At 48.9% G+C, this 19,328-nt stretch overlaps 1 protein-coding gene across 1 annotated transcript in view; it reads left to right on the forward strand.

Moving 5' to 3' along the window:
* Nucleotides 1–19,328, forward strand: part of RNF17 (ring finger protein 17) — a 3,010,943-nt gene that overhangs the window by 42,111 nt on the left and 2,949,504 nt on the right. The window lies entirely within an intron of this gene.

A 19,328-nucleotide genomic window follows, 5' to 3' on the forward strand; every position in this document is an offset into this window, starting at 1 on the left:
GTTCTCCAAGTAATGTAAATTTCAACAATGTTTCAGAGGGGAATGAGGTTAGGAAAAGTACCAGAGTATCAGTCAGACCTAGCAAATTACGAGATTGTTTAACTCCTTTGCATTCTTCATTTAATTTATCATGAGTTATATTTTCCACTTACTGTATTTATTGTTTGTTGTTCTTCTTATTAAAAGAGGGGAGGTGTGGTGATATGTATTGTGCAATCTGGAACCACTCTATGTCACTGAGAATGTTCCTCGACTAGAGTTCTCTTGGAGACAGTTATTATCCTGTTATTATGCTGGGACGGCTCTCCTTTCCTTACAATAAACTTCATTTAAAGAATACTTTTCCTGCGTCCAATATACATCATTTCAGACAGTCAATGAGAACGCAGTTTGTGGAGGCACAATGGATGAGAGGGAACTTGCAAAGAGATATTCAGGCAAAATTAAGCGCAAAGAAGCAGGCAGGGAAATCGTGCACATTAAGCGCATTCGGCTACAGAAACGAACAGGGACACGGTAGGCACAAGATGCAGGAAGTGAGGCATGCAAGGAGATAGTACAGGCAGGTAGGTGTTACCGGTATGGAGAAGTGCGAGAGCTGACGGAAGAGCGAGGGGCAAGCAACATGCAACAGGTGCAGAGAGAATAAAAAGGGCAGTAGCAAAACAGCCACTGGGGGTCAAGCACATGCACTATGCGGCCAGTAAGAAAACGTAGACGGGTAGAGAGATTTCAGGGAGAAAGGGTGCAGGCATGGTGATACACCAGTGGGAGGCACTGCAGGCCTGTAAGGAAGAGTAACCGGAGCGGTGCTACACACAGTGACAGAAGAACATGGAGCGAGGGCGCAGTGCACCGCAGGTTGTGAAGAGACACTTGGTGCAGCATGTATGGAACAGGGATGGAGAGGGGCAGAGGCACATGTAGAGGAAAAGTGCTACGTGCAAATGATTGATTAATACAGGTTAGAGGCGTGCACGAAGTACTCGTAGGGACTGTCAGGGGGGAGGAGGGGGTGTGTGTAAGTTTAGACTGCGCTGCTTCTCATGGGCAATTCACAGAACGTGCAGGCCCAGATAGATGAAGGTGCGCAGGGGTAACCAGGGACCGAGGAATGGAGTTTGGTGGGAGCAGCCCAAGTTAAATGAATAGCAATGGTGTATGGGAGACCCTGTGGCCCCTCTGCACATCCTGCACGGGCTCCTTCACTTTGAGTTACGCCACTGACCATAGAAGAGTCGGAGGAAAGCATGGAGAAGGTCCCTTACTTGAATGTGCTGAGGCTGCTGCTCCTTGGCGTACATCACGGTCTGGTACAAGACATCGACCGGGAGAACAGGGGTGACACAGGCTCCAACACCTGTATCATCTTGTTGACCGGGTAGGTCATCACCCTCTCGTAGAAGACGTCGTCCTTGTCCCCGTAGGAGGAGGTGGGAGTGCCGTTCTCTTCCGATGGCCAGTGTCCGGAGGAGGACGGGGACATCTTCCCTGCAGGTGGCGGGATTTGTTCCTGGGAGTTGAGCCGGGGGCCGCACACCGCTCACTCAGCAGCTAGAAACCGAGGATGCGGAAGAGAAGCGATGACCCAGTCGCCTGAAGGGTGCTAGATTTGTGGCGGAGGCTGTCCCTTGTCTCCAAACAGCCAACACCCCCTCGCAGCGGTGCTTTGATGTCCCAGCACTGCTCTTCCCTGTTTGTGAGGGGGGAGCGGGTGTGAAAGCCGAGCGCCTGTTGCGGGTGTTTTTTTCTTTAATGGGCACAATTATGCAAGCCCCGGAATAATGGTGCCGGTAAAAGAAAACAAATCCGCGCACAAAGAACTGCAAATTTCACCGCCAGTAAAGACAAGGAGGGTCCATCAAATGCCTTCTTCCAGCAAGGAGAAGGAGGCAACAATGAGAGAACAAGCATTTGCAATGCAATAGGTCTCGCATTAGGAAAGTTTGAGCTATTGGTCTTGTAAATGACAAATTTCTTATTTATGTGTTGGTTTTGAAAATAGCGAAATTAATAGCTTTGTCATTTACAATGCCAATACTTTTAACTTTTGCAAATGTGGCACCTAAAGCATTTGTAACGCAACATGTTTCGTATTTACGTGACTTAGATGTATTGATATTGCAAATAACAATGGCTTTTAATTTTTTTAAAATAATGAATACTTAAACAAAAGTTATTGTAATTTATAATGGCAATAGCTTAAACATTTGTAAATAACTTTTGTGAAGATTATGTTCAGTGTATTTTATTGTGACGAAAATCCAAGAACAGATGTGAAATATTAACTTTTTTTGTAACATTTGTAATAAAGCTTGAAACATTGAGAGAACATATTTGAACCAGTTGTTGTTGAATGGCGCTGAGTGATGTTGTGGTGGTGACGAGTAATGCTGTGGCGTTCAGTGATGCTGTGGTAGCGCATAGTGATGCTGTGGTGCCCCTGAGTGATGCTGTGGTGCCCCTGAGTGATGCTGTGGTGGTGCGATAGATCGATAGAGTGAGGGAGATAGATAGATAGACAGAGTGAGGGCGATCGATAGAGGGCGATAGATAGAGTGAGTGCGATAGATAGACAGATAGAGTGAGGGCGATAGATAGCTAGAGGGCGATAGATAGCTAGAGGGCAATAGATAGAGGGCGATAGAGTGAGGGCGATAGATAGAGTGAGGGCGATAGATAGAGTGAGAGCGATAGATAGAGTGAGAGCGATAGAGGGCGATAGATAGATAGAGTGAGGGAGATAGATAGAGTGAGGGCGATAGATAGAGTGAGGGCGTTAGATAGATAGATAGATAGATAGATACATAGATACATAGATAAGATGTAGATAGAGTGAGTGAGGCCGATGGATAGATTGATAGATAGAGAGTGAGGGCGATGGATAGAGTGAGAGCGATAGATAGATAGAGTGAGAGCGATAGAGGGCGATAGATAGATAGAGTGAGGGAGATAGATAGATAGAGTGAGGGCGATAAATAGAGTGAGGGCGTTAGATAGATAGATAGATAGATAGATACATAGATAAGATGTAGATAGAGTGAGTGAGGCCGATGGATAGATTGATAGATAGAGAGTGAGGGCGATAGATAGATAGAGTGAGGGCAATAGATAGAGTGAGAGCCACAGATAGATGTGTGTGGTTGTGTGTGTGGTGTTGTGTGTGGTGTTGTGTGTGGTGTTGTGTGTGGTGTTGTGTGTGGTGTTGTGTGTGGTGTTGTGTGTGTAGTTGTGTGTGTGTATGGTTGTGTGTGTGTGTGTTTGTATGTGTGGCTGTGTCTGTGGTTGTGAGTGGTTGTGTGTGGTTGTGTGTGGTTGTGTGTGGTTGTGTGTGGTTGTGTGTGTTGTGTTTGTGGTTTTGTGTGTGGTTGTGTGTGGTTGTGTGTGTGGTTGTGTGGTTGGGTGTAATTGTGTGTGTGTGGTTGTATGTCTGGTTGTGTCGTTGTGTGTGGTTGTGTGTGAGATTGTGTGTGTGCCGTGGTTGTGTGTGTTTGTGTGGTTGGGTGTGTGTAGTTGTGTGTGTGTGTGCATGGTTGTATGTATGTGTGTGTGCGGTTAGAGAAGGATGTATGTGGAAGAGAGCAGCAGATTAGCACAGCAGAAGAGAACTGGGAGTTAGAGAAAGAGGTGGGTGGAAGAGAAAGAGGTGGGTGGAAGAGAACAACAGATCAGCACAGGAGAAGAAAACAGGGAGTTGGAGAAGGAGGCGGTGGAAGGGAACAGCAGATCAGCACGGGTGAAGAAAACGGAGTTAGAGAAGGAGGCGGTGGAAGGGAACAGCAGATCAGCACGGGAGAAGAGAACAGGGAGTTAAAGAAGGAGGTGGGGTGGAAGAGAGCAGCAGATCAGCACAGGAGAAGAAAACAGGGAGTTAAAGAAGGAAGCGGGTGGTAGAGAACAGCAAATCACCACGGGAGAAAAGAACAGGGAGTTAACGAAGGAGGCGAGGTGTAAGAGAGCAGCAGATCGATACTTTTCACATTGTCTCTGGGTTCCTTTTCACATTGCCTCTGGGTTAAGCATGACTGCTCTGTGCCAAGCTACCAAGTGGGTTAGCACATGTTAATTTGGGATTTGCTTGTGCCTTAAACTAACAAAGATTGTGGTTACTGATTGACCAGGGTCAAACCCCAGAAAACCAATAACCCTGTGCTCTTGCATGGATTAATCATGAGTGATACTGCACCTGGAATTTCATCCCCTGATTTTCCTGCCAGGAAATACAGGGTGTGGTTTTACCAGCCGGTAAATCCAGGCATGCACAGAAAAGCGCTTAATGACTCTATTCTAACATTTAAAAAAAGTCACAGCTTTAGAAAATTATATATCCTCTGAGGTACAGCAAGGCCTCTTCTCAATGCAAATACATATGTTCACATTTGGGGAGGGGGAGGTTAGAGGTTGGGTCGCGAACCTTCAGCTGAAAAGTTTTTATTAAACATCTTTCTCTTTTAATGTAAAAGGCTCAGCGCTAAGTGAACATAAAAGAAAGAAGGATCGTTACATTTCAAGTTGTTCTCTTCTGCCGTCCTAAGACCAGATACTCACAGATACCCACAGGGACCAATTTGCCCGCATAAAGTTTTGCGGAGCAGAAGGAGAAGTGATGTATGTGAAGTTGCACACCTCCAAAACTTTTGAGCTGAAGTTTCAATTGCTAATAGCAGCACTAGGTAGCTGCCCCAGCATGGTAATTTTCTAGTAGGCAGCATAATTAGGAATTATATTGAGAGAAAGCCCAACCCCCTCCCCCACCCCGTTCACTAAGGAGACAAAACTGGGAGTGCACACTGTAGTATAGAGTAGTTCTAGTCAGGAAGATAAGTCGTGTTTTTGTTGCTTGGCGTGAATACAAATTTCTTCACAGAACACTTCGTTTTCTGCAGCACGGGGGCATGTAATGGATTGAATTGCATATAAGACGTCTTTTGTTGTCAACGAGAAAGCCCTGCATGCACACGAGCTATATTTTGCCCAGCCTCCTTTTCAAAAGCAAGACTGGAAGCTACCTGATTGACGGATAACTTTTTTTATTCTCATCAGACAGATCTAATTAAAAAAAGTACCGAGCACCGACAGCCCCCAGTAAAATCATAACAGCCATAGCTACTTGGGAAGCTGGCGTTTGTACTGCAGCACAGCTATTTTTTATGGATTCGGAAAAAATGCGATCTTATCGGAATCTTAATAGATGTGTGTTTTGGGGGGATAGATAGTAAGACAGATGCAGCTTTAAAGTAAAGCAGAGACGGATTTGCATATTTAGTTCTGGCTTGTAGCATTCTTCAGAGAGTGGAATTAATTACCGGACATGTTATTATCACTACTGCGTCTCTCCGGCTCCAGAATATACGTAGTTAGTACCTTGTTCCGACTCTGTCTAAAGTTCAGTTGAAGGGCAAAAAAACACAAGCACCGCGGCAGAAAGTCATGTGCCTCTCATACGGGTTACTGTATCACTGAACAGCCCTTATCTGATACCCGTGTGCCTAACCCAGCACTGACAGCATGGAACAGGTTACAGAAGCCATGTGAGGATTATTTAGGGCACCAGTGAGTACAAGACGTAACTGATATTAATCCGGCCTTTCAGAGATATCTCTGCGTCCATCAGGGGGAGGGGAGAGACAACATGGCTGACATCGAACGCTCGCCTTTATTTTGTTTTTCGCTAGCACATTTTTTGTTGCCAAAATAACACTGGGAATGCCTTACATGCTGTCCCACATAAAAAATAATGAAACGCCGCAGCCCGGCTTCAACAGGAAGCCAGGCAACCTTTGTTGGGACGGGGGCGGGGCCAGACAAACACAGGAAGCAGACGGGAGTCTACCCCGCGCTCCTGTGCCCGCCGGAAGATTTGCGTGACTGCGTCTCAGCGCGGCACCCGCCTGTTGCCCAGAATGACCGGATGGCTGCCGAGGGACACGAACGAAGAACCTGGTGAGTGGGGCGGGTCTGGTGGGGCGGCGGGGGTCTTGGTGCGCTTGTGTGTGTGCTGTGTGTGTGTGTGCGAGCGCATGTGTGTGTATGCGACGGCGGGGGTGGGTTCTCTGTATGTATGGGTGCGTGCGTGCGTGGGCGCTTGTGTTTGTCTCTCTGTGTATGCAGTGTGTGTATGCAGTGTGTGTGTGTGTGTGTGTGTATGCGACGGCGGGGATCGGTTCTCTGTATGTATGGGTGCGTGCATGGGCGCTTGTGTGTCTCTGTGTATGCGCATGCGTGTGTGGTGTTGGAGCTTCCGAGGCAGGAGATGGGCACGGCGCCGTGCGCACCCACGAGGTGCAATCTGCGCTCGTGCACCCTCTCTTGTCCACATTCCCAAATACGGCTGACAATAGGTCTAGAAGCAGACAGCAATCAAAGCTTCGCTTTGAATGCAGGTCTGCTCGACCTAAAAACCGCACGGACCTAAATAAAGGGGCGGGAACAGCTATCGAATCCCTCCCCTCCAGGACTCCGTGACCTGCCTCCTGGTTGCCATAGCAACGTTTCAGGAAATCGGCTTGCGACACCAGAAGTCAGGTCACGGAGTCCTGAAAAGGAGGGAGTACAGGCGGACAAATCATGAAAACAGGGGCATTGTCCAATGGCAGGCCTCCATTTCGCGATGCCCTCCAATGGCAGAAGGGGGGTGGTTTCATGCCCCTTGTTTACAAAACTCGCGCCTGCAGCAGCGCATGCGCTGCAACGCAGGCTTCGACCTAATAAATGGATCAGAACATCTGTGCAGTTAGGGAAGTGCTGTCTGTCACGAGTTGCCTGGACTGCTTCCATCCTAATTGGTTCATTGACTTTCGCCTTTCCTTACTGACATACTCCCTGCTCATACACACAACCCAACTGCAATGATGCATACTCCCGGGACAGACAAACTCACCCACTGCGCCCTCAGCCCAAATGCATAAACATATAACTACACTATAGATGCACTCATCCATGCTTAGACTGATATATCACTTACTTGAGAGACCCACAAACTCATGCAGGCACACACCCCTAGAGACGTACTCCCACCCCATTGTGCAGATACTTTAGATGGACCGATTCACTCCTGATTGTTAGACACAACCCCCCTTACCGAGACATACTTTTTGCAAACCTCAAAATCATAAAAAATGTACTTACTAGACCTGCATTTTTAGTAACTTGAATAATCTACTCGACCTAACTGTATTATACTTGACCTGTGAACTTGTCACAAATTGTGTGATCCTAGGCAAATTAATATTATGTAGCCGCTTTTTTCTTCATTCTCACATATTCGAGCACCTTTAAATGTGTTCAGCACTTTTGATGTACAAAAAACCTTTTTTGATTTAACAGACTAAACATTTGCTCCATGTATAATAAGAATCGAGCCTGCAAAAATGGTACATATGACTTCTGCCTTGCCTCTTAGTTCACTAATAGCATTATCATTCGGGCGGGTAAAGGAATATTTCTCAGTTCATGTTTAAAAACAAACTTTATAATAAATATTTTACTGAAGCAAGATGTGGTAGTGCACCCTCATTTATAGAGTGCACATTTTTCTTCAAATAGCCACAACCATTCCCACTAACATGCAGTTTTACCGATAAAACTATATAGCGCATAAACAATGTTTAGAAATTGGGTTTCCACAAAAATATTTCATTTGCGCATCACCAAGTAGTGTTCTGATTTGTTTTCATCCTATACAACTTTTTTTCACCACACAGAATTACAAAATGTGCCTTCATAACTACTTAACTATATTTTGAAATGTGTGTACAGTTCCCATATTAGCTGTTTAAATGTTGTGTTAGAAATAAAGCCTGACCCCTCATAGCCTTTCATTTCATACGCTTTGCACAGCACGATTGAACCACAGTTCACTTTACAAAATCCTCTTACTTCAGTCGGAGAAAGAAAAGTAAATGTAGGTTCACAGACTGGCATTTGACCTCTCTCTGAACGCTGAGCAAATGTGACCAGATAAAAACATGCTTTAAAGGCATCTTTACTGCTCATTCACTTTGCGAGTAAACAAAACGCCTGTTTGTCAGCTCACCAGACTAGGTGAGCAGGCCCTAAAAATAGCTTGCCCTGATGAAATCTGTCTTGCAATTCTGAGTAAGGGTAGTGGATTTCTTGAGACCGGTCTTGTGCAGACCCACACCCACCGCAGACATCCATTCTCTTCACAGACGCATACATGTCTTTGTCACACCTACACAATGCACATCCACAGACCTGTAAATAGACAGCACATCTGTAGATCGACATAGAAAGTCACCCCAAGTACAGAGATACTACTTCCACATAAATGGGTGCACACTCTGCAGAGACTCATTGTGAGAAGTTGGCCTGATGTGCAGTGTTCACTATTCTAGTGATCACTATATATCAGTCCAAACAACCCTTATTGATGATTGGTTGTAAGTCAACCTTATAGACCAGCTATCCTAGTAGCAGCTATCCTAGTAGCATGGATACGAGCAGTCTAAGGCTAAGACTCTAGAGGGCGTGTTAAGCCAGCTGTTTTACCATCACATTACCCCTTGAACACCCAGTGAAAGGACACCACACAAGTGTTATGAAAATAAACAGTGTATTTATTAGAATCACAACAACCCTGTACTCTTTATGAGGACAGGGTGCTAGGCACACAACAAAACTCTTACGAAAATACTTAAGTTAGCACGTTATACACAAATGCCCGAGGGGCACGAAAAACCATATACTTAAAAAGTGGAATGCGAAATTACTAGCAGGTAAGTACAGTACTAATAGGCTTTGGAATCGCTAGGACTTGACTATAGAATCGTTAGATTACTTCTAGGGGACCTAGGGGACTCGGGTGCAGAGTGTGCACTCTCACGCGGGATGCGGGACAAAGTCTATGGGAGCTAGTAAAGGCAAAGTTAGTGTTCACGGGCGAACCCGACCTGGTAGGAAGAAAACGACAGTGGATCCTGACCCTAGGATAGTGAGGCTATGCCGACCAGTGAAGAAAAGTTCGATGGATCCAAGCCTGGATCGTGGAAGAAGAAACCTGAAAGCAGAGGGGACCAAGTTCTTGAATCACTAGCCAGTGATTAAGTGGGCACCAGGATGGCACCGGGCGAAGTCACCGCAGGCAGGTGAGTGGGCGACGCTGGCTCTGCAGATCTCACGGACCAGGAGGCGTTGTCGGCGACCAGGATGGAGAGGCGAGCTGTCCCACGATGGATGAAGCTGTCGGCGTCGAAGTTACCCAGGATTGGGCAACAAGCCTTGGCTAATTCAAGCCCACGCGGTGGACTCAAAATGGCGTCTTGAGTGGACCAGGAGGGTCCGGGGTGCTCCTCTTTTGGAAGGGAGCAAGGGCCAGCCTGGAGCAACCAGACCAGCAGCAGGAATGTCGTCGGGCGTCGTTCAGAAGGCCACAAGCCAGCGGGCTAGTAGCCAAACAACGCGGTGAGCAGCAAAAAGCAGAAGGGCCCCACGCAGATCGTGGAGATGCTGGGAGGCTGCACTTCGGTGCTGGAGCTGCTCAGGGTCGGGCTTCTCGGACCCCAAAGCACTCACCAGGAAATTACTCGGCGGGCTTGCTGGAAAGAAGTCGTGCAGTCTTGAAGATGGCCGGTCCCTCGAGGTCTCGTCACACCCACGAATCTCAGCGTGACTGATGATGCAGGTAGAGGTCAGAGGTGCCAGGGAAGCCGGTTCTCGTCGAGCTGGGCAGTCTTGATCCGGAGGAGAGACTTGCAGCAGACCGCAGTGTTCTTAAGATGGTGCCTGCGGATGCAGGGTGACTACTCCTTAGTCACAAGGGAGAAATCTTAGGAAGAAGTCTTGAGTTCCTTTCGTGGAAAGTAGTTTCAGGATTCAAAGATGATCTGATTTGGAAGGGGGCCAGTTCCTACCTTTATCCTGTAAAAAGGGGCTGGCACGCGACTAAGTCCTGCCCTAGGGGTGGGACTAGGAGGGGGGTGGTTACACCCACTTCCTTGGCGGGCTTTTCCCCAGCACAGGGTCTGGAGTGACCCTGGAACTGGTTCCAGCCAGCCTATGCACAGTGAGCACCGGGGTGCCACGTGCAGTCACCTTCCTCTAAAGCCCTGCCTACCTACAATACACAAAACCCTGTCTGGGACGGTGCTGGCACCGCCCCTGGCAGGAAACCCTTTGTCCTTACCTCCTGCTCTGGGAGGACTCCCAGCAGCAGGAGGGCAGACTTGTGTCTCGGTGGCAGCATCCATTTTGTGGAGCTGAGGCTCTGTTTGACTTTAACCGGGGTTAGGGGTTACATACATGTCGTGTCCCTCTAGAAGGGTGGAATGCTAACCCCGTCGCCAGAATTGGCGAGGGGTTAGTATTCCAATTCGTATGACACCTTACTCGACATGTTTTGGTAAAGCGATACCAGAGTTGGCATATAACCGCGAGGATTATAATGCACTTAAGAGTATATGGTATGCGATATCATGGAAACGGCTAAGGGATGGATCCCGAAAGCCGCAGACAGGCTCAGCTCATGCCAGAGCACCATCTCACACGATTCCAAGCACTCTGCCTTCAGGATTGTTAAGGCCTGCCATAGGAGTGACTGATAGGAGATCTGTGTGTCCATTTTGGGGTTAGATATAGTTATACTATATCTAAAGCAAAGGGTGAGTACACCACCTTGCCCCAGCTGTCGTGCAGCCAGTTGTGTCAGTTTAGTTAGTCAGCCCAGGGGTGGCATAATACATGCTTCAGCCCCTGGGAGACTTCTGGGTACACCTCAGCCCTGGGTACAGGGACTTGGAGAGGGCCCAGTGCCAATTCAGTACCTGAGTACAATTTGGATAGAGAGAACAGCTAGGCTGTGGGTCTGATTAGCAGGCCCACAGCCAGGGAAAGTCGTAAACCAGTGCAGCAAAAAGCAAAAATCTGGGTGATCATAGGATTGCAGACCCTACTCTCCTACACTCATGCTCTGCAGACACACACTATGCACACTTTGAGCTGCACTAGGTTTACCCTCAAGCAAGCAAACTTCCCATACTCTTTCCAAACAGTAGAAGTTGCTGCCTTGATCCGGGATGTCAGGACGCAATTGCACAAAGTGCTGTTACAAGGGTGGGTTGGTCTACCGAATGTGGCTTATGAAACAAAGAGAAGAAGTGTCAGTCATAGTCCCTCTCCGCTGGTTGTGGACAGACCAGTAACTCAATCCAGCTAATGTGGAATGGGCTGGGCTTCACCAAAGGTTTTGGGCCTAGTACTCTGCTGGCTGATTGTTGTCCCCTTGGTAGTTGGGGGGGGGGGGAGGATATAGGGGGGGTTGCTGTACTCTTGTGTCCACATTCTTCCTTTTTAGCATTTCTAAAAATAAAACCAATGTGCTTCTAAAGCTGCATTGAGCCACAAGATTTTCTTTTCTGATCTTCTTGAACTTTGGGTAGGAGTGGTATGATGTACTGAAGGCCTGAGCTCCACTTGAAACAAAAAGAGTCTGAGTGAGAGCCACCTTGGAAACTCCAGCGTTTAGAACTGCTGACATTGCAAGTTCTTGGCGGTGGCGAACAGATCTAACAAGGCTCTCCCCCCACCAGAAAGACCTTGCGCCACCTCCGGATGGAGATGTCATTTGTGATCTGTTCGGCATCTTTGGCTGAGTTTGTCCGCCCAGACAGTTAGTTTCCCAGGTGTTGAACCATCACAGATATGTTCTGCTGTTCCAACCATGTCCAAAGACGCAGGGTCTCTTGACAAAGGGTCCACAACCACACCCTGCCCTGTTTGTTGCAAAACCACCTGGCGGTGGTGTTATCCGTGGATACCTGCATTAGACTTTCCTTGATGGAGGGTAGAAAAGCTTTCAATGCCAGCCGTATGGCCCACAGCTCCAGAACGTTGATGTGGAGACTGGATTCTGCCAGAGATCAGACGCCTATGCTCTCCACCTCTCCAGGACGGCCGCCCCATCTAGGACTGACCCGTCTGTCACCAGTTTGAGATCTGTGCGGGGAAGGGAGAGGGGTCTGCTGCTGACCCATTCACGGTTCGTTAACCACTACTGCAAGTCTTGTACAGTTTCCTCTGAAATCTGGGCCATGTCAGAGATTTCCCCTAATGCTGCGCCCAGTAACACTTCAGGTCTCACTGCAGAGCCTGCATATGGCAGTCATTAAGATAAGGGAAGACTAGCACCACTGATCTCCGCAGATGAGCTGAAACCACTGCCATCACCTTGGTGAGCACTCAAGGGGTGCTTGTTTGCCGTGCTCTCTTTTGGCCTAACAAAGTGTTAGTCACCCACCATGAACTGCAGATAATGCCTGTGGGCAGGCAGGAGGGGAATGTGGAAATTTGTCCTGCAAGTCCAACGCTACCATCCAGTCTCCTCGGCCCAGGGCTGGCAGGAGTGAGCGTGAGCTTTTTGTACTAATTCTTGAGGAAGAAATTGAGAGGGCGCAGATCTAGGATACAACTATGGCCTTCGTCTTTCTTTGGCACCAGAAAGTAATGGGAATTACAACCATGACCTATTTCCGTCTGCAGCCTCTTGATGGCTCCAATTGCCAAGAGTTGTCACTTCTGGCAGGCCTCCTTGGGCATCTTGCAAGCAGGTGGCAAGGGTGGAGGGGTAGTCACAAAGGGGAGGGATTATCCTCTCTGGAAAATTTGGAGAACCCATCAGTCTGTTATAGACCTTCAGTGGGGCAAGTCACGGCGTATTCTGCCTCCCATGATGTAAGAATATATAAAAGAATAAGTAGCTCTAGCAGGACCAATGTATACAGTAAATGTCTCAACCCAATTTATTTGTGGCTGATGGCGTGATAGCTTGTCTACCATCATTGTTTATATTCTTTGAACAAAAAAGCGAAGTGGTAATGATTTTCACTCCACGATGCTAGGAATTGCTGAGTGTAATCAAGGGATTTACAAATTTAGACTAACACTCCTTCGGAATTCTCAAAGTATTGATTTGTGTTAATGCATTTTCTGCACCATTAGCTAGTGCAACAGCCACAAAGGACTTGATCCGGGTTTTGAGAACTTTTACCTCTATATGCAGTTCGGCAAACCACCGACTATCAGGAGAGAGTTACCATCGGGGATATTCTTTCTTTCTTTGAAGGAAGAGATATATTTGTTTTCATCGCGTGTGGTTTTGATTCACTTTTTAAAACTTTTTTTTAATTGATTTTCATTTCAACAAAGCAAGAAAACATTCTTGTACATAATACAGCAGTGTAGCACAACACTACAGCACCCTAATTACTGATCATCATTATAAAGTCACCAATTTGCATTTTCCCAACATCTGAGACTGGGCCCCGTCCATCCACCCACCAATCATGATGACTTGTCTGAGTCATCATCTTCGTGGTCCGAAGGTGGTTCACAAGTATCACCCCTATATTTATTCCATGCCCCCCAGATTTTACTCCACTTTTTAGGGCATCCTCTGCTGCTGTACACTGCCCTCTCGGCAAACTTGGCTGCATCCATGTCCCTTCCCCACGCTGCAATCGATGGCACTTCCGTCCCACCCCATTTTTGCGCTATGTTCCGTTTGGTGACCAGAATTCCCAATGTTACCCAACTCTGCCCAGAGTGCATGAGGTCATTCGGTTCCATATATTTAATAAACCACGTCTTGGTTCCGGCACCATCGATACCCCCTCCAAGTGTGACATGGTTCTCATTACCTGCGTCCAATATTCCATTATTTTAGGACAGTCCCACATGGTATGAAAGAAGGTTCCCTCTTCCCCGCAGCCACGCATACAGTAGGGGTGTTCTGCCCTTCCCATCCTGTGTAGGGTGCATCTAGGGTAGTATGACCTATGTAAGATGCGGAGCTGCACTAGTCTGAGGCGCGAGGGTATGCCCACCTCCCTTGGGGATGCCACTGCCTCTTGCCACTCTGAGTCGTCCACATCTCCGATATCTTGAGACCATTTTTCTCTCAGAGGTCACATCGGATCGGGCATATTATTCAGTAATTTACCATACGTCAGAGGGTCCTCTTAAGCATATAATCAGTCAGTAACCTATCTTCCATAGGGGATGCTTCCAGAACTTCTGTACCGTGAGGTAGCACTGTCATGAGGGCGTGTCTTATCTGTGTGTATCGTAATATTTCCGAGGGGGCCAAGTCGTATTGCTGCCGAAGACGCTCAAAAGAGACTCTCTCCTCCCTGCCACATATCTCCCACCGTGGAGATCCCTATATCATCCCATCTATCGAATCCTTTACTGTTCCTAAGTCTGCCTAGCCGTTTTGTGTCCCATAGTGGTGTGAGCTGGGTCATCACTCCCCGCCATCCTTATTTTGCATGTGTCGTATGCCATAGACCCAGTGAATGGCGCAGCGGACCGAACATTGCTAAGGCTACTTTCTTGTCATATAGGGGGTTAAGCATACCTCTCATGCCCAGTAGTGCCCTGTCTGCCTTAATTGCCACATCCTCCTGTAAGACATGCATCCATTGGTTAATCTCTTTCAATTGCGCCGCTAAATAATAAAGTTGTATGTTGGGGAGCCCTATCCTCCCCCCCCCCGTCGTACCATCCGCGCAGTAACTTAGTTTGCGCAATACGTGTGGGTTTGTTGTTCCATAGAAGACTAGAGACCTGTGCCGAAATCGCCTTAAAGTACGTTGTTAGCACTGGAAAAGGTGTATTCTCTAGAACATAGAGCAATCGGGGTAGGGCCATCATTTTAAAAAGCGCTGACTTCCCCAACTGGGTCAGTGGCAGTGTCCCCCAGTGACGTACGTCTCGCTTGAGACGTTCCAGCGGTGGTTGCAAGTTCTTATGGAAAAATTCCCCCAGGTCAGCAGTAACATAGATACCTAAATACTTAAACGTACTGTCTGCCATCTGAAGCGGGCACGTTTCAGGGAGACTTGGCGGCGGACCATGCAGCACATATAGTATCGATTTGGACCAATTTATGGTGTAACCAGACGCCTTGCCATAGGCCCTAAAAATATCTAAAAGAACCAATATAGAGTGCCTCGGCGAGGTCAGATATAACAAAATAGCGTCAGCGTATAGGGACACTCGATCCTCCCAGCTATTTGTCCATTTAAGGCCCCGAACTATTGGGTCCCATTGTATCCATGCCGCCAACGGCTCCAATACCAGAGCGAAAAGCAACGGTGACCATGGGCATCCCTGGCGCGTGCCTCTTGCTAAGGGAAAATCAGAAATGTGACCATTGGCTGTAACATGGGCCATTGGCTTGATGTACAACAGCTTGACCCAGGAGCAGAATTTTGGACCAAACCCCAAATGCTGTAATACTGCGAAGAGAATGGGCCATTTGACCATGTCAAATGCCATGTGGGCGTCCAGCGATAACACCACTGCCGGTTCCTCTACGTAGGTTGCGCGCGCAAGAACACCATGCAATCTCCTCAGGTTAAGAGCTGTGTTTCTCCCTGGCATAAAGCCCGATTGACCTGGGTGTACAAGTTTCGCTAGATGCGGCGTGAGCCGATTTGCCAGCAGCTTTGCGAGGATTTTAGCTTCCGCGTTTATTAAGGAGATAGGCCGACAGGAGGTACATTTATCCGCAGGCTTCCCCGGATTCAAAACAGCCACAATGGTGGCCGTTCGCTGGTCCAACTGGAGTTCGCCCGACCTCAGACTGTCTGTGTACATGTTCAATAAATAAGGTGTAATGGTGTCTGCTGTTCTCTTATAGAGTTCGACAGGTATGCCATTTGGCCCTAAGGCTTTACCCGATTGCAGCGTCCCAATGGCTGCCTGCAGCTCGTCTATAGTAAGATCACCTTCTAGTTCTAGTGCTTCCTGTTGGGATAGCTTGGGCATAGCAAGGTGTTGTATATAAGACCTTGCCTCCTCTAGGGACATCTCAGCGTCTGAGGCATAAATTAACTGGAATTGGCGCGCCATCATGCTCACTATTGTTTGCGGGTCAGATGTTGCCCGACCTCCCTCCACGCTAAGCTGCGCAATCCACCTATCACTTTTCTCCCGTCTATCTAGCCACACCATTAGCTTCACGGCCTTGTCTCCAATGTAGTATACTCTATGGCGTGTGGCCTCCAGTGGCTGTCTCGTCAATTCTGTGAGGTGTTCTTTATGTTGTAGCAGTTTTAGGCGCAAGATGCGGGCTGTATCAGGAGTCGGGTCATTAGCATGTCGGATCTCGGCTGTGTGGAGCTCGGACTCTAAGTTTTGATTCACTTTTGCTACATTTAAACAAATCCAAATTTTGAGATGGAGCACATTTTTTTCATCGCGTGTGGTTTTGATTCACTTTTGCTGCATTTAAACAAATCCATATTTTGAGATGGAGCACAGAATTTGCGAGTGTATTCTGAATTTGGTGGTCTAAACATGGATTTTGGGTGATTCTGGTCCCGAATCATCCTGAGGAGGCCACAACTTGGAGGCCGAAACATGTCGACCCTTACCAACTAGGACCAGGCCAGTCATTACTTTATAAAAAAAAAAAAAGAATACAAACCTGATTGGGTTAAGATCATAAAATTTATGTTGCAGCCAATTAATTTTTGAAATGCACTAGATGGTCTAACAAGAATTTGATGCTGGGATTGGTAGGCTGTGTTTTCATTGGTGTCCTTGATAAGAGCTACTTACCAGTCTTTTATCTGAAAGAAACAGGTTAGTGTTAGATTCCTTACCTTAGAATTTCCCCAGGTGTCAGACTGGATCCGTAAAATTTTGCGTAGCAGTACCCCTGCGCATCGGTAGGCATCGTTTGCGTGTCCGTCGTCGGCATCGTGACCGCCAGGATGCGTCGTCGGAGTACTTAGACGCCGCCCTTGTGCGCTGACGTCAGTTCTTCTTTTTTCCGCGCCGGGAAGAGCAGTACTGTGATTGGACTAGTTTTGTCTCATCTAGATTATGCAAACTCTATCTATCTAGGCCTTCCCTCTTATCAGATTAAGAGGCTACAGCTTGTACAGAACCAGGCGGCACGACTGATTTACCAGCAGCCTAAGTGGCAATCGGCCAGACCCCTGATAAAAAAACTACACTGGCTCCCACTGCTCCAACGGGCCACCTTTAAAACCGCCTGTCTTACATTCAAGTCGCTAAACTGTTATAGTCCTATTTTTATTAACAATCTGATCCTGAGATATATTCCAACTCGTGACCTCCGTTCCAAACATCAAAATCTGTTGGTGAGCGCAAAGTTTAAACGCAAGCGGCATGGCGGTTGTCGCTTCGGATATCTGGCGCCACAACTCTGGAACTCACTCCCATGGGAGATCCGTTCCTGTCCCGATCTGCTTCAATTTAGAAAGCAGCTCAAGACATGGCTGTTCATACAGGCGCATGAGTAAGCCGATCCCACTGCAGTCAACTCAGAACAGTCAACTCAGAACAGCTCAACATAGCGCCATGAAACCTTGGTCGAAGTGCGCTTTACAAATAGGTTATAACATAACATCTTCTTTTCGAGTCGACATCGACTCCTGGTGCCGATAGGGATGCCTGGGTTTAAACCTTGCAAGGCCTGTCACCGCTTGATGTCGGTGACAGACCCCCACCATCGGTGCCTTTTACTGCCTCTGGGCCGCTCACGACGACAAGTCGTGCCCCGACTGCCGGGCCTTGACTTGGAAGGGTTGGCGGGAGTGGTCCCGCAAGCTGCTCGAGCTCCGGCAGTCGGCTCTGCGCCGCTCGAGGTCCCGATTGTGGAGGAAGTCGAGGGACCAGTGGCGGAGCCGCAGTCATCGCTCGTCGAGTCATCGTCATCACTCGTCAAGCTCCAAGTCCTCCGGTAAGTCGAGGCATTCAAAAAAGAATTCGACGGGACGACATCGCTCTTCTGACTCCTCCCTCCGCTCACGCGACGTGGCCGGGGGTTCGTGCGATACCGCACACTCTGCTCCGCCTCCAGCCCCACACCCTCCGGTCCCTGGGCTTCATGCGATGCCGGAGGAGATACGTGATTTCCCCGTGGCCATGAGGACTCCCTTTCCTCCGGTGCCTGTGGTGGCGCCTTCGGACCCCGCAGGCCTGGCGCCGTCTGGTGCTTCGGCGCCGTCTTCGACTCCGGTCCCGATCCAGGCCTGGATCCGGGCGTCGCCCGTCGACCTCACGACTCCTCAGCTGGTGCCGACGCTTGGCGCAGTCTTTGGACTACGCTGTCCCCGGTTTCAGCCCCATTCGGGTCCAACCCCGGTGCGGCGCCGCTCGGCACCGTCTCTGTCGATGGGTGAACCATTCACCTATGGCCCGGCTCCGTCATTTTTGCCTGATGATCAGGCCACGGATGAAGGGGAGGACTGGGAGGGGCTGAGGACCCTCTGGCACAGCAGTGCCAGTTAAGTAAGGGCTGGGCAGCTGAGCTGGGGGAGGCCAGTTGTCTAGACACTTCGCCTGACACTGGATTCATCTCTCCTCCCTCCGTGGCTTTGGAGGAGGGTGCTGCTTATAGTGTGGTGTTGACCAGGGCAGCCAAGGCCTTGGCTCTTGAGCTCCCTGTCGCGGCCGTGAGGACTAACCTCCTCACTGAGGTGCTCGAACCGCAGGCAAGCTCTTCAGAGCCTCTACTGCAGTTTAACAAAGCCTTCACCGACGTTTTGATGGGCACCTAGTCCAAGCCCTCTACAGGCCTTCCTGTGGATCGGAACGTGGCCCGCTGCCACCCCCTGGCTCCGGGCGACCCCTGCTTTCTGAACACCCACCCCATGCTGAGAGTCTGGTTATCCAGGCTTCAACGTCCCAGACCGCATTCCCGACCGCTCCACCGGATCGGGAATCCAAAAGGTAATGATCAGTTTGGAAAGAAACTATTCTCCTCTCTGAGTTTGGGGCTGCGGTCTGTCAACACCGCTTGCCTTTTGGGCCGTTACACCCACTCGCTGCTGGATACGGTTGCGGACGTGCTGCCACAGTGTCCGGAGGAGGCTCGGCCAAGCCCTGGACTTGATATCACGGACTCGCTGGGCAGGGCGATTTCCACGACAGTGGCGATTCGTCGCTACGCCTGGCTGAGGTCTGCCAACTTTTCGGGGGGGTGTCCAGTCCACGCTCATGGACATGCCCGTTGATGGCCGTACCCTTTTTGGGGACAATGCAGATAGTGCTTTAGAGCGTTTTAAGGACTCCAGGGCTACGGCCAAGTCCTTTGGCCTGTCGGGCCAGCAAACATCTGCTTTTTGCCCCTTTCGTGGCCACGGAAGGGGCGCCCCACACCTCCAGACAGCCACAGGCCGCAGAACCAACCTCAGCGCGGTCGCGGTAACTGCTGTGGTGGTGCCGGAGGACAACGGCCGGGTCCGTTCACACCCACTCCCGCGGCATCTGCCTCCAAGCCTTCCTAGTCCTAGCTTTCAGGCCCATACGACGCCAGTGGGGGGCAGGGTCCACGA

Source organism: Lissotriton helveticus, chromosome 8 (assembly GCF_964261635.1).
Source record: "Lissotriton helveticus chromosome 8, aLisHel1.1, whole genome shotgun sequence".
Taxonomy (NCBI): Eukaryota; Metazoa; Chordata; class Amphibia; order Caudata; family Salamandridae; genus Lissotriton; species Lissotriton helveticus.